This window comes from Podarcis tiliguerta, assembly GCF_965153285.1.
Source record: "Podarcis tiliguerta genome assembly, chromosome: 17".
Classification (NCBI taxonomy): Eukaryota; Metazoa; Chordata; class Lepidosauria; order Squamata; family Lacertidae; genus Podarcis; species Podarcis tiliguerta.
Window position 1 is genome coordinate 35,262,600 of NC_139550.1, and position 15,970 is coordinate 35,278,569.

A 15,970-nucleotide genomic window follows, 5' to 3' on the forward strand; every position below is an offset into this window, starting at 1 on the left:
GCTCACCCCATCGCGGGGATTTGAACCGCTGACCTTCTGATCAGCAGGTCCTAGGCTCTGTGGTTTAACCCACAGCACCACCCATGTCCCTATATAGCTTTTATTTCCTTTCAAAATAATGAATCTTTCGGAGTTGTAAAAATCTAACAGCTTTCTGAAGTATTGAATATTATAAAGTACAGGCTAGGATCTTAAGCAACTTCAACTTGACAAGCAGGCTTGTGTAATGATTTTGGCTTTTAAAAAGTGTAATAATAGAATATTATTTTTTTTTAAAGCATCCTTAGTTTCTTCTGGATATGGAACACCAGGGAGAAGTTAGATAGAAAACCTCTGTGGTTCCTGCTGCACTGCACATTTCACATGCATTGCTATTGTGAAAGAATGCAGCGGAACAGAGAATCAGAAACCATGTACTCCCACAGGTCACTCCCCAATCCCAAAGAACAGAACATTGCTTCCAGTCTGATGCCAATATTTTTACAGCCAAGAACAGCACAGGACAGGCAGGTCTGCTAATGTCTGATTCTGGAACTCAGATCTTTGATATCCTCTTCTTTAGCACGGGCGGCAAACAAAGCCTTTCTTAGGAACAACCAAAGTTTTTGATAGAGCAAGCAAGCTTTTGACTTACACTGAACACTTCTTCAGGCTGGATGCTAAACAGAACATTTGTGTCAGGGGTGAGAGAGAGATATGCCACTGCTTTGCTCTGAAGACACGCGCTCTGGAGGGGAGAGGAAAGTGCGCACAACACGGGAAATCCCAAGACAGAGTAAAGATTGCAGTGTCTCCAGAATCACAGCTGTACCACACTACAGTGGTACCTTGGTTCTCAAACTTAATCCATTCCAAAAGTCCGTTCCAAAACCAAAGCATTCCAAAACCAAGGCACGCTTTCCCATAGAAAGTAATGCAAAATGGATCAATCCATTCCAGACTTTCAAAAACAAGCCCTAAAACAGCCATTTAACATGAATTTTACTATCTAATGAGACCATTGATCCATAAAATGAAAGCAGTAAACAATGTACAGCGGAACCTCAGGTTACAGCGGGGATCTGTTCCGGAGGCCCCGTCGCAACCAGAAAACGACGCAACCCAAATGTGTCGCATCTGTGCACGTGCGCGGTGCGATTTAGCGCTTCTGCATGTGCGCGAATGGTAGTAACCTGTTCCAGTACTTCTGGTTTTGTGCCAGTCGCAAGCCGAGGGTGACGTAAGCCGGAGGCGACGTAACCTGAGGCGCCACTGTACTGCAGTCACACAATCAATAAATGAGTAGCTGAACGGGTTGCACACAGTCACAAAAAGAAGAAAAAAGAGCCGCAAAACCGCAAAATAAATAGCAAAAACAGACAGACCTCAGCGTAACATTCAAAATGGAAGCATGGCACTCAAAACAGAAGTGTGGTACTCAAAATAGAGCACGTTCAGCTTCCGAAAAAGGTTCACAAATTGGAACACCTACTTCCTGGTTTGCGGTGTTTGGGTTCCAAGTTGTTTGAGTACCAAGGCGTTTGAGTACCAAGGCATTTGAGAACCAAGGCGTTTGAGTACCAAGGTGTTTGAGAACCAAGGTACCACTGTAGTGAGGGGAGGTGCTGAAGCTCATATGCCACTTGCATGTGGAAAGACAGAGTAACTGAATTCACAAAGGGGACATGGCCTTAACACACACTGTTCCCAAAACATCACCCACAGCCAGCAAAGAACCCACTACTCAAAGTTCTGCAGGCAAGGGTTCGAATCCTGCTCTGCTCCTGACAGTCACCACTCTGGAGCACAGCACACGTATGGGAAACAAGGAGAAACCCACGCAACACCCCGCCCACATAGCTCCCTGGGTAGGGTTCAAGACCCACTAAGGAAGAAAAAGACTCTATTGACAAGCAGCCAGGACATAAAACAAGGACAGACACACCCCAACAGCTGCCTCCTACTGTGCCTCGTTTATACATAGAGCACAGGGTTGAAGAACAGGAGATAAATAAATAAATTTTTATTTATATCCTGCCCTCCCCAGCCAAGACCAGGGTCAGGGTGATTAACACCAAATATAAATACAGTAAAAATATTCAAAACAAAACAAAACAAAAAACCAAACAGTTGGTTAAAATATAAGTTTGAACACAGTTTAAAATGCAGCCTCGCTTTAGTGGTAGCCCATAGATCAAAGCCATAAGGGGAGAAAACGTCAAATATTCACTGGGGCCAACTATCCATGCTGGTCCTACATGGGCCAGCGAAAGAGCCGAGGGATAATTTATATACAAAATCCCATATAAGGGGTTCCATTAAAAAAAAATGAGGGGGGGGGGTGTTAGACTGAGTCTAGCCCAAAGGACGGGCGCAACAGCTCCGTCTTGCAGGCCCTGCGGAAAGAGGTCAAATCCCACATGGCCATGATCTCCTGCGGTAAGGCGTTCTACCAGACCGGGGCCAGAGCTGAAAAGGCCCTGGACCTGGTTGAGGCCAATCTAACCTCCTGGGAGTCTGAGCCCCATCGGGGAAAGGGAGGAAGCAGACCCACTCGCCGAAATGGGTTTCTACTGAGGCTGTAGCAGGAAACCCCCCCCCCCCATCATTCAGTTTGTATAGACTTCACACACACTCACACACTACATACGCTACACTTCTGTTATAAATTCATAGAAAATCAACCATACATCAGATTTGCACTGTTCCACTTTTATTTTACTCCATGAAGGAAGGACTACAAAATGGGGAAGGTTTGATACAGGCCACCATAATCCCTTGAGCATAGGAGCACATCCACAGGAGCCCTGCCCAGTTGCTATGCCAACCCTGATGGTCTCAGACAGAAGGCCATCCACAACACAACAGACTGCATACAGGAGTGGATTCAACACGGACTATAACAAAAGAACAGTGATTGGATTTCCCCTCAGGGGGTAGGAAACTGCAAGCTCCCCTTTGTCACCTGGAAAGTACTCATGGGGAGGGGGGGAAAGGAGGAACCAGCCAGGTGACAGGACACTCAGGTTACCACCACAACTCCTCCCTCAACCCCTCCTTTCTGTAATGTATGCATGATGTTTCTGGGGGTGGGCTTGACCTAGAGGAGGGGAATTTCAAAAGTTTTTATAAGGTCTTGCACACCATTTTCTGTGTCTTTCTTCTCTCCTGCGAGTGAGGGGAACACCCTGCTGCAACAGTACAATAAAGGCCAAGCCTACAGGCTGCTGATTTGCTCCAATTTACTCTGGTTGGTGTCTTTACTTTTTGTCCAAGGGAGCCCTCGGATTTTTCCGGTAACAAGGCTATGTGCACATTCGCGGCAGAAGGGGCATTTTCCTCCTCCCTCCCACATTTAAAGTAGCTTTTTTACGCTGCTGTTCATATCAAAGAGGCGGTGGAGAGGCCTTCGCCCAATGCCCATTACCAGATGAGTTTCCCTGTGCCAAATTCACTGAATTAATAATAATAATAATAATAATAATAATAATTTATTTATACCCCGCCCATCTGGCCGGGTTTCCCCAGTCAGTCTGGGCTGCTTCCAATCCAGAGGTATTTTGAGGCAGAGAACCAAGCGAAGAATCTTGTTTGGAAATACAAAACCAGCAATTATTCAGCGGAAGCCCGGGCTGTTTTCCTCCATACCTGCAGTGCTTTCTCTCACCACCAAAAACAGACCCTCTGCAAATGAGTGTTGTTTTTGGGGGGGCGGGGCAGGGGGGGAGATGTTGAAAGAGGAAACGGTCCTTATGACACAGCAATGCCCCCTAGTGATTGTCTTATTTCTTGCAGCAGAAAAGTGCCTATTGATCAGGACTTTGGGGCCTTGATCCATAACGTGGCCCGCCCTGCTAAATATTCCCAGCAGAAGACAGAACAGCAAGTCCAGCACCTATTTAGCTTTCCCACACAGACAAGTCTCTACTGATAACAGAAATAGCCAAGCCTCAATATGCAGTATATAATGATCATTTTGTCGTATTTGTGGCTTGTTATTGTTGACTCTCCTCCCCCCACTTTCTCCCCATTAACTTCTTTCTTTCTTTCTTTCTTTCTTTCTTTCCCTTATGTCCTGGTTTTCAGGTGTAAAAATGGCTACAAAAGCTCAAAATCACTATTTTTGGGGGTGGTCTCCCCCAAAAAGCTCAATAATTTTGGTGGTTTCCTAAAAAAATGAATTTTACTTTTTGAAATATGGCAACCCTACCCAGATCACCTCTTCCGCCGTCAAACTGTAAGGTTTCTGGAACCAGACTTTTTTCCTATATATATATAAAAAGGCGAATCTTAATATTTATAATATACAGCTGCCCACCCTCTCTGCTTTCGACATAACGCTGATTCCTTTATCCAGAGATAAATAATAAAAAAAGGCCACCTTGCCTGTTCTGTATTTTCCTTTTAACATGGAATCACAATGGCTGGGGTAATTCCCACCCTTCTCTCTCTTACTTTGCGTGACGGGTGGAAAAGAAACAAATGAAATCAGTTCAGCTCTGGAGTTATTTAGGTTCTTTTCTTTCTTTCTTTCCCCAAGCCGGAAAAGGAATCATGTGAAATAAACCTTTCCTGGCTAATTCTCTTCCCAGTGCACTTGCAGAGCTTGGGGTTTCCTGCCACAGGAAACTTGCTTTGCTGGCTGCAGGCAAGTGAACAAAGCTCTCCCGGATCCTCCCACGCCGCCCCCCCCCCTCCTTTGGTCAATAACGGGAACCAACAGCATCTGCAACCCTTCCCTAACTCTCCAACTCGAGAGGCTCCACGGCAGCCGGTGAGGGATCGCTGTCATAAATCGCCAGCTCCTACCCTCAGAGGAGGCTGAATCAAGGATAAGCAGCTTCCAGAACCCGCCATCGCTCTCCAGCTTCTCTGGAAAACGCAGTCTTCTATGTCTGCCGGTGCCATCGTGAATGCAGCCCCCCCCCCAGTTGTAGCTGGCCCCCAACCCCCACCAGCACACTCAGGGATGATGACAGCCGGAGTCCAGCAGCAAGGGGAGGGCCTTCTGGCGGTTCCCTCACTGCGAGAAGCCAAGTTACAGGGAACTAGGCAGAGGGCCTTCTCGGTGGTGGCGCCCGCCCCGTGGACCGCCCTCCCACCAGATGTCAAAAAGATACACAACTACCTGACGTTTAGAAGACATCTGAAGGCAGCCCTGTTTAGGGAAGTTATTAATGAATGGTGTTTTAATGAACAGTCATACCTCGGGTTACAGATGCTTCAGGTTGTGTTTTTTCGGGTTGCTGACCGCCGAAACCCAGAAGTACCAGAACGGGTTACTTCCGGGTTTCAGCGGTCGCGCATGCACGGAAGCGCTAGATCGTCCATGCGCAGATGCGCTGAATTGCAACCCGAGAGTCTACTGTATTTTTAATCATCATCATCATCATTACAGTGGTGCCCCGCAAGACGAAATTAATTCGTTCTGCGAGTTTTTTCGTTCTACGAGTTTTTTCGTCTTGCGAAGCACCAATGTGTATTGACGGTTTCCCATAGGAATGCATTGGCGGTTTAAAAAAAAAAAGGCGCAAGACATTTCGTCTTGCGAAGCAAGCCCATAGGGAAATCCGTCTTGCGAAGCAACTCAGATAACGAAAAACTCTTTCGTCTAGCGAGTTTTTCGTCTTGCGAGGCATTCATCTTGTGGGGTACCACTGTATTATTATTTTCGATCATTGCTGGGCTACAGTGTTGGGGCTCCTGAGAAGGCCCAGGTTAAAGATTCAAATCAATTCTTGATCTGGGAATCCTTCCAGGCTGGTGCTGATTCCATTCCATATTGTTTGTGCTGTGTTTGCAGCACCCAAGCGACCTCTCTGGGGTGCAAGCCTGGGCAGTGTGTATGGAGGTCCTGGGATGCCCAGACAAGACCGTCCTCTTGGCCTCTCTCATGAGGTCCAAAGGAAAGCAGAGCAAGAGGTTTGGCACCAGCTTCGTTGCCGGAAGGAGGTGTACAACCACCTTTGGGACTCCACTCCTGATTTGTGTAGGCTTTACTGCTTAGCCTCCCCCCCCCCCTGAAGATGTCACACAAGGCAGTGGGTACTGACAGTCCTTCAGAGCTTACTCCCAAAGTGTGCTGGGCCCAGGGGTAACCCATGAAACGCGGTCCGGGTCCGGTCCAGAATCTGAAGGTTCTGCTAGGAGTCAGTCCGACAGGGCCAAGGCAGGACACGAGGCAGGAAACCAGGCAAGGACAGGTGCAGGGTCTAGCATACAGCAATGTTGCTCCTGCAACCTGGGGCGGGGTCTGACAGCCTTTTATCTTTGCGGGGTTAGTGGCCGGTCCTGATCCCCCAGCGACTCACCTCCCTGTCTCGCCCGAAAGCGAGCACTCCTCCTGCAAGTACTCAGGTCTCTCCTTCTCTCAGACCTCAGTCTCTGCAGCTCGGGAGATGTCGGTGGGTTACTAGACCCAGGGGCCGCCTCAGCCTCCCCTGACCTAACGGGTAGTGGAGCAGCTGTAACTGATGGCCCAGCTGAAGGCAATGAGGTCATCCCCACATCTGGAGCCAAGGGCAGGCTCAGGCCCCTGACTCGGCCCAGCTGGTGCTTGTTGCAGGGGAACCTGTGCAGCCTGGGGCTCTTCAGGATCAGGCCCCAGATTTGGTTCAGATGATGCCTGAGGCAAAGGACCCGGTGCAGACTGAGTCTCCTCTGGTTCCGAGTCTGAGCCTGAGTCCCAGGTCATCACACAAAGCTTTTCTCACGAATGAGAAGAGCTACAAGGCAGTGAAGGCTTTCCTTCTCCTAGTTAGGCTACCTTCCCAGGTTGACGAGCTCCACCTGCCCCTCATTTCCCTACAGCACATTCAGTAACTGCCTTCTTGACTGTTGGACCCGCTATCGGTCTCGTCCACTCAGTCTGCCGCAGCCCGCCCTCCATCACATGCTAGCAAATTCAGGCTCGGCAATTCTCTCCGACTGGAAAAAACCATCCCCAAAGATCCAGCTTCTCGCAATAAGGAAAGTAACTGGGGAAAGGCATCAAAAAAGGTGCGGCAACACATGCTTTGATGCAGCAGCGTCTAACCTCCCCACAACCAAATCAGGATGAACGCTCAATAAACAGGCCGGCCGGAAGCGGGCCAGGTAACGTCAGAATAGCCTAACAAGGATGTTGTGAAAATAAAATGGAGAGGTGGGTAGTGAGTTCATTTGTGTGTGGGGGGGGGAAGATACAAATCAATATATTTCATCTGTAAGTGGCTGCCTCATTAGGCGAGGAATTACTGTATAAACAACGGCCTCCATCCCAAAAGCAGCTGCCACACACACTCGCTAAATGCATCTTAAAGGCAGGCTTCAAGGCTGCCCATCCACAAACATATTCACTGTAATATTGGGGCAGAAGAAGCAGCAGCAGCTGCCTGCTGGCTGCCACGAGACTTGGGTACCACCAGTGCTCAGCAAAAGGTCCTGATTCAGCAACTACACTTAACATGCGTGATCCAAAATACTGCCACAAAAAGGTTAACTGAATTTGCCACCTGGTTTGACTCTGAGTGCAAACAGGGAAAGGGACACCTGCAGAGAGCTTACCTATATAGGACCTCCAGGTCGCCTCTCTTATTTACTGCATACGTTTCTCTTAGACGGAAGTACAAACAACTAATTAAATGGAAAAGACAGCCAAAAAAACCTGGTACAGCCTAATAAAGGCCTCACACAAATGTAATGTTTTACGGTTGCTATGGCCATTGGCTAATGCGAATAAAGTTTTATCTATCTATCTATCCTGATTCAGCAGTTGTGGTAACACAAGGGGCCACAGTGATTTTAAAGGTACAGGGATGCGGCTGGTGCTGTGGGTTAAACCACAGAGCCTAGGACTTGCTGATAGGAGGTCGGCGGTTTGAATCCCCGTGACCGGGTGAGCTCCCGTTGCTCGGTCCCTGCTCCTGCCAACCTAGCAGTTCGAAAGCACATCAAAGTGCAAGTAGATAAATAGGTACTACTCCGGCGGGAAGGTAAACGGCGTTTCCGTGCGCTGCTCTGGTTCACCAGAAGTGGCTTAGTCATGCTGGTTACATGACCCGGAAGCTGTACACCGGCTCCCTTAGGCCAATAAAGCAAGATGAGCGCCGCAACCCCAGAGTCGGCCACGACTGGACCTAATGGTCAGGGGTCCCTTTACCTTTTAAGGGTGGGATGGCTAACCTGTGGTTAACATCTGGAGGTCCAAAGTTAACCACTCCTTGTTCCTCAGTGTGGAAAATCTGAGGAAACATGAAACTACGATTGCGTAGCTTGCAACCTGCTCTCTGGTCTGCCTTGGCCTCAGACAGTGACAACCAGATTACTACCTGCCTGACTCAAATGTGCTTGTGCCTCTGGACTGCAGGAATCACATCCATCTCTACACATGGTACCACTCAGAGGATTTTTCTCCTGGGAGAAATTCTTTCCAATGGCTGATGGCAAGGATGAAATCTGCTCCCCATTCTGAGCTAATCCCAGTAGAAGAAAAGAAGAGTTTGGATTTGATATCCCGCTTTATCACTACCTTGAGGAGTCTCAAAGCGGCTAACAATCTCCTTTCCCTTCCTCCCCCACAACAAACACTCTGTGAGGTGAGTGGGGCTGAGAGACTTCAAAGAAGTGTGACTGGCCCAAGGTCACCCAGCAGCTGCAGGTGGAGGAGCGGAGACGCAAACCCGGTCCCCCAGATTACGAGGCTATTGCTTTTAACCACTACACGACACTGGCTCTCAGTAGCAACCGACCATTGGAAGCTGGTATCCTTCATATATCCCTTTTGCTATTCTAGCCCATGTCAACAAATGTAATCAGGAGGTCTTTTGTCTAAATGCAAATGGACTCTGGGAAAGTGTGTGGATAATTAATTAGAAGGTCTGCAAGGTTATACCTCCTTGTAAGCGGGGAATGTAGGTAATTAAGACTTTGTGTGTCATCCATGGCTAAAGACATGTGTCCACAACAAAACAGGAATTAGCTCCACCGACTATGTGCTATGGATGTAGTTAACCCCTCTGAACCAATTGTTGTGTCATTATACTTCATTATATGCTTTAAATAAAGTGCTCTGACCATCAGACATTCTGGTCTGCCACCAGTAACAGTTACAATCTACGCGCCCACTTATCATTGTTGTTATTATTAATCACCATGATAAGCTGATTTAAGATGCATACACATTATAATTAAGGTGACTTTTCCACGCACACAAAATGCCTAGTGTGGTGTAGACACATCACTAAATGTATCGCCATCTCCCAGTTAACCAATGTTCATTATCCGGCCTTGTATTTATGGGCCAAAGAGAAGCAAACTGTTTGCTTGCAATATTCTAAAACAACTAGCTGTTCAAAAGGTATTGCTATTCTGAAAGAACAGTAAAAACTGACTTGCCACTTTCCCCGGTATTCTGACCCCAGCAACAACCAGCCCAACACAACTGGATGCTTCTTGCAAGAACATCTTCGTTCTTTGGCTCCAGAATCTGGTACTTTGAACATGAAGACATGTTCTGCTGAAACAAACATTATATTTTCCTGCCTATGTTTTGGATGATTATGCCTGTTTGTTAATAAGAGAAGCCTGGTCTGAGCAACTGTATTTGTAGTGCAATGCAACAGCCATTAGTGAGGGCTCTGCTTTAGGTGCCCCCAGTGCTTTTTAAAAAAATGTTTAGGGGTACTCTCATTTTGAGGGACATGGGTGGCACTGTGGGTTAAACCACAGAGCCTAGGACATGCCGATCAGAAGGTTGGCGGTTCGGATCCCCGCGACGGGGTGAGCTCCCGTTGCTTGGTCCCTGTTCCTGCCAACCTAGCAGTTTGAAAGCATGTCAAAGTGCAAGTAGATAAATAGGTACCACTCCGGCGGAAAGGTAAATGGCGTTTCTGTGTGCTGCTCTGGTTCGCCAGAAGCGGCTTAGTCATGCTGGCCACATGACCCGGAAGCTGTACGCAGGCTCCCTCAGCCTATAGAGCGAGATGAGCACAGCAACCCTAGAGTTGGTCACGACTGGACCTAATGGTCAGGGGTCCCTTTACCTTTACTCTCATTTTGACTCAAGAAAATCACCATTTTATAGTTCAAGTAGGGAAAAAATAAATACTGTAAATGGGCAAAACTACAAAGATTCACAAAATGTTTAGGGGTATGCGTACCCCTGCATCCCCCCAGAAAAAAGACCACTGGGTGCCTGAGCTGAGCTGAGCTGGGTAATGACAGGGCTGAGGGCCTTCTCAGAAATGACGCCCCATTTCTATAATTCCCTCCCCAACCAGGATGCCAACCTTCCTACATTTTCAGTGCCAAGCAAATATATTTTTGTTCTCCAGGGCCTTTAAGGTGTGTGTTTTAAACTGTTTCGATCAGCTGATTTAATTTCTGGGTCTTGGTGGTGATTATTTGTGTTCAACTTGGTATCGATTTTATTGCTATTTTGTTTTGCTAGAAACCACCCTGGGAACACTTTGCTGAAGGGCAATAAACGTACAAAACAAAGAAACCATAAAGAAAATAACGTCATGGTTATTGGATCCAACCTCCGTCCCACAGAGGGCATATCAGGGAACACTGAAAAATAATACTTGCAGTTCAGTTTTACTAAAATAAAACATACCTGCACATGGATATTGATCCAATAATTGCACTTTAATTGATGACGAAGCGTTTTTGGGTGCCAGCGCAAGGTTCACTGGCTCTCACATTCAGCCAGGAGCAGGCGAAATAACTTCCAAAAGAGTCTAGAGGTCAAGGCTTCATGACAAGAAATGTGTTTTGGGGGCAGGAGGTTGGGGGGAAGACTGTGGAAATGAAACGAGGGTTGCCTAGATCTCCCAAGGCTTAGATCGGCTGCATACGCAGTTCTCAAATAATTCTGAGAACTTATGCCTTGCAGTGCTGCAATACTCAGCACCCAAACTACAGTATTCTTTGGGGGAGAAAAATGTGTTTTAAATGCATGGTGTGTACACAGCCCCTGAGACTCAGTTGTGGCGGCTCATGAGGGTAGGTTCATTTTTATTTTTTGAAAAATACCACCAGCCACTGATTTCTAACTGATCTCCCCTTCGAGAATACATTTTATTATGCCTGTATTGGTATTTGCCTGTTAGTAAAGCCGTCCCACGGAAAGAGAATTGCTGAGCCAGAATGAAGGTGGGGGAGAGAGGGTTTTGCTCTAACTTCAGACTTGACAGAAAAGGCTGGCTATGCGGGCCTGGTGGAAAATTAGCCCCCATCACACTAGACCCTCTGAGTGTTCCTATTTCCCAGGGACAGTCCCTGATTTACAGAAGCCATCCCGGTTTCTAATTTGATCCCGGAATGTCCCACTTTTCCTTAGGAGGTCCCCATTTTCATCGGAGAAATGTTGGAGGGTATGGAGTTATGCAACCCCCAAGCCAAGGAGCTAACCTTTAGAAGACATCTGAAGGAAGTTTTTAAATGTTTAATGTTTTGTCATGTTTTTATATATGGTGGAAGCTGCCCAGAGTGGCTAGGAAAACCCAGGGGTATAATTAATAGTGATGATGATGATGATGATGATGATGATAATAAATTAATTTTTATTTATACCCCACCCTCCCCAGCCAGGGCCAGGCTCAGGGCGGCTAACACCAAATATGAATTACAATAAAATGTAATAGAAAAACAACAACGACAACAAGCAGTTAATTAAAATACAGCTTAAAATACAGCTTCATTTTAGTAGTAGCCCATAAATCAAGACCATAAGGGGAGAAAACGTCAAATATTCACCGGGGCCAACTATCCATGCTGGTCCTACATGGGCTAGCAAAAAAGCCAAGGGAAAAATTATATCCCAAATCCCATATAAGGGGTCAGAGTGAGTCTAAGTGATAAAATTTTTATCAGTGGGGTTTTTTTCTGGGATTTCGCATGGGTACACAGCACTGGCACCTTTTTTTCTAGAAGCAAAGCACTGGTGATGGACATCCCTATTTTCACCGGAGAAATGTTGGAGGCCACCCTCCTATCATAAAGATGAGGCCCCATGGAGCTTCCCGTCCTTTCCTACCCCGTGAACTGATTTCATCATTTTCCCATCAAGAACTTCCAACAGGACAGGGAGGAGACCCAGGAGAAGAAAGAATCTGGGCCTCTATAAAGACCTAAGCTGAGAACATCTGGTCCCACATTCTGCTCTCAAAAGTGCCCAGCAAGATGTCCACAGGCTTTGTCCCTCCTTTAGTGAGTCTAGGTGATTTTGGCCGAGAGAGTGGAAGTCAGGATTTGGGGTCTGTTGGGGTGGGGTGGGGCGTGGGGATTAGACCACTAAGTACTTTCTCTGGTTCCCACTTATCCGTCTGCCTCCCACTCCTTCCTCTTCCACTGAAGTTGGGATTAGAAAGTTTGCAGGGGAAGAAGCTGTCACCTGACTTTAAATCGGCTTAGAAAGGGGAAAAAAGGGGGAGACCAGGGAAGGACTCCGGATGAATAATTCTCCCTGCTCCTTCCCACTAATGCCTCTTCCCATCAGGAGACAAGGGGCCCCCTCAAAGCTCCCTGCCATGCATTTGGAGGGCTTAACTCTCTAAATCCTTTCACCCACGGTCCTCACACAACACAGCAGAAGTCTAGGGCGCTCTCTTCTTCCTGTTCTAATCCTCTACAACAGGTCTCCTTTCCCTTCCCAGAGCCCAGATTCCTTTCTCCTGGACGCACCCTGAAGAGGGGAATGAAGGAATGTGGATCGTGAACATAAAAAGTCCAGCTTAAAAGGAAAGCACTCAGGGCGTGGAATGCACCACACACAGCGGAGACCTGGACTGCACCTTGCATCAGGGCTTGTGGAAACTATTAGCCTCTGAGCTTCAAAGACACACAGACACACACACACAAACACACGGTTTTTACCCCGCACTCCAGCCAAAAAGGCTCCCATGGGTGTGTGCATACAGTCAACTAAAGCAAAACCATTGTTTCCTTCTCAGTCTTGGCTGCATACACACCACACATTAAAGACACATAACTTCTCCCCAACAATACTGTGAACTGTAGTTTGGAAATTGTAGCTGGGGGGGGGGGGGGGATAAACTCCTCTGAAATATGATCTCCTCTCTCCTCTCATTACCCCCCGCCAAAGCTTTCTTCACTGTATAATCTGTTTTTCCTGTTCCTGCACTTCCTGTTCCAGTAGGTTTTAGATGCTGCAGGCCAGTCTCTCTACAATTTCCACCAAGTGGACCCCGCTCACAAACTTGCAACCCTTCCCTCCCAATGGTAACAACATCAGATAAAGGTAAAGGTACCCCTGACCGTTAGGTCCTGGCTCATCTCGCTCTATAGGCCGAGGGAGCCAGCGTTTGTCCACAGACAGCTTCTGGGTCATGTAGCCAGCATCACTAAGCCTCTTCTGGCGAAACCAGAGCAGCGCATGGAGACGCTGTTTACCTTCCCACTGGAGCAGTACCTATTTATCTACTTGCACTGGTGTGCTTTCGAACTGCTAGGTTGGCAGGAGCTGGGACCGAGCAACAGGAGCTCACCCCGTTGCAGAGATTCGAACCGCCGACCTTCTGATCGGCAAGCCCTAGGTTCAGCGGTTTAGACCACAGCGCCACCCACATCCCTGCAACCCTTCCCTCCCAATGGTAACAACATTAGATAGTTGCTAGGCAATTCACCAAGTGCTTCCTTCCTCCCTGGCTTCCCTGGAGAAATGGAACAGCCCAGGAAGCGACACAGAAGCAGCTGATCTGCCTTGGACCAAATTTGTGTTCTCCCCACCTCACCCTGGCTGAAGTCCTTACTAATAACCTTTGGAGGTGAAAAGCTTGGACTGGCTTGTGGGTCCTGATCCAAATTTGATCCAGGGTGCACACCTGGCGCACACATTAAAATCCAGGAGTTCTAGCTTGCTTCTTCTTTGATCCAGCCCTCTCTCAGTTCCCAGGCCTGGCCCCCAACCGCTGGTCAAGTTATTAGATGATGTCTGCACCTGACAAAAGTGGGCTCAAGTGATGCCACAATAAATTTGTACCACTTTGAGCTTCATGCGTCCTTGTTATCTTTGATGGAGTAGATTAGCACAGCTACCCCTCTGGTGTCTGCTTTCTACTTACAGAAAAATCCCATCGATTCTTCCACCGGTTTTAGTGGGGGTGGGGGAGAAGAGTGGATGGGATTCACCACCAGCCCGGTAAATTAAACTAGGTCAGCCTGCCGCAGAGCTGCTCCCAGTCTCCCCGCACTAGGCCAGCAACTGCTTTGCAGTTGGGAACAGGACCCGGAAGTTCCGGCTTCCACCATGTACAGCCATGGTCTTCCTAGACTTCATTTACTCCTGCTGCTTGGGTCGCCTCCAAACACAGGGGTCCCAATTCTCAGGCACCCCTCCACACACGGCTGAGCTGTTGACCCGCTGTCTCCCGCAGGCTTTGCCCCTGATCAGGCTGGGTCTCCTTTCATTCCGCTTTCTGCCCTGTTTCACTCATTCAATATTTAACCGGTCCCTGTGGCTAATTCGCAGCGTGATATGAGATGGGTGGGTGTGTTCCTGCCGCGATCGGTGTCAGCCCTGGTTACTACAGAGGGTGGTTTGGGTCTCGGCGTCAGGTTAATTCACAAGGGGATTGTATCTTCCCAAACAGCACCAAAGACCCAAACAAATGGGAAGTGCAAGTTTGTCTTGCCAGAGTGATGCAGCCGCCTCTTTGGCTAAGGCTGAGCAACTGTGTATTCAAGAGGTTTATTTCTCCAAGACAGAAAGGCTTCTATTTCTGGGGTGGCTGCGGAGAGGAGATGTTTATGCAGCGATCCTTCACCCAAACGCTCAAGGTTCAGACACTTCTCCTGCACAGGGAGGGGTTATTATGCCAGGAATGCACTAACCCACACCAAATCACAGCCGTTTCCTGACTAGAGGAGGGGAAAAGGTCACAGTGTCCACATCCAGGTATCACTCAAATGTCATTTGTCCATCTCATGAGGTTTCTGCTCTCTGTTGACTCTCCAGAGGTGGGGAGAAAGGCTCGCTTCCGCTGCATGCCCCCTACCAACATTACCATATATAGCAGCTGATACTTAATCATGCCCACCAACTCACACAGATTCTCCTGCAGAGGAGTGGGAAGTGGTCTAGACAGGCCTGCCAGGGTGTCCTATAATGAGAGATTGGGGGTTTTGCTCTGCCACAACTCTGGGGGACTTGCTTAAAGGCAAAGCGATGTGCTTTACCAGATCTTCTGTCCTTACCCATCCCCACAGTTCCTAAACCCGGGGCTGCATTAGAGCCATTGAACAGAGCTGTGACCACGGATCCCAGCCCTGCCACAGATCTTGGTACTGGTGCTGGGCAAGCCCCTGTCTCTCCTTGCTTAATTTACGATCTGTAAAATGGGAGCAATGCTGACAATTACGCTGCCTTGCAGGATAGCCGAGAGAAACATGCATGCGTTTATCTGCCTTGAAACATAGGAAAGGGGCGGACTTTAAATCTAAATAAAGATGTGATTTCCGATCCCTTGTCCCCCGACGCCCCTACAGAACATGCACAACACACAAAACCCTTGGATCAGAGCTAAGGAATTCCTATGGAGCTCAAAGTCTTCCCGTCCCAATTCTGCCCCTTTGTGTTGTTTTCATCTCCTCCTCCTCCTCTTCCCAGCCCCGACACACTGGGGGGAGGATTGGCCCACCGCCAAGGCTGTTTCCCCCTCCCCACAATATTCCACCTCGTACCCTGAAATAGATGGGTGAGCGGTTTTGCCACCCACCCCCTGGAAACTTTTAAGGTGGGTGGATAGGGAACTACAATAGAGACGCCAAATATATATATACAGTATACACATATACACACACACATATATAGATGAGAGGCCCCCTCCTCAATTGCCCATCTCCCTGAATGCTTACCATTTCCTACAATGTAGATTCCCTCTTGATCCGGGTTGGGCTTTTCCTTTTAGCCGTGTAAACAAGCCAGGTGTGTGTATGTGTGGCCGGGGTCTTCACTCCCGGCGCCGACCCCATCTCCAGCCGGCCAAGC

General features: G+C 48.0%; 1 protein-coding gene across 2 annotated transcripts in view; it reads right to left on the reverse strand.

Annotated features, from left to right (window-relative positions):
• CCDC120 (coiled-coil domain containing 120) overlaps positions 1-15,970 on the reverse strand; it is a 43,864-nt gene that overhangs the window by 27,565 nt on the left and 329 nt on the right. The gene's annotated exons all lie outside the window — the stretch shown is intronic.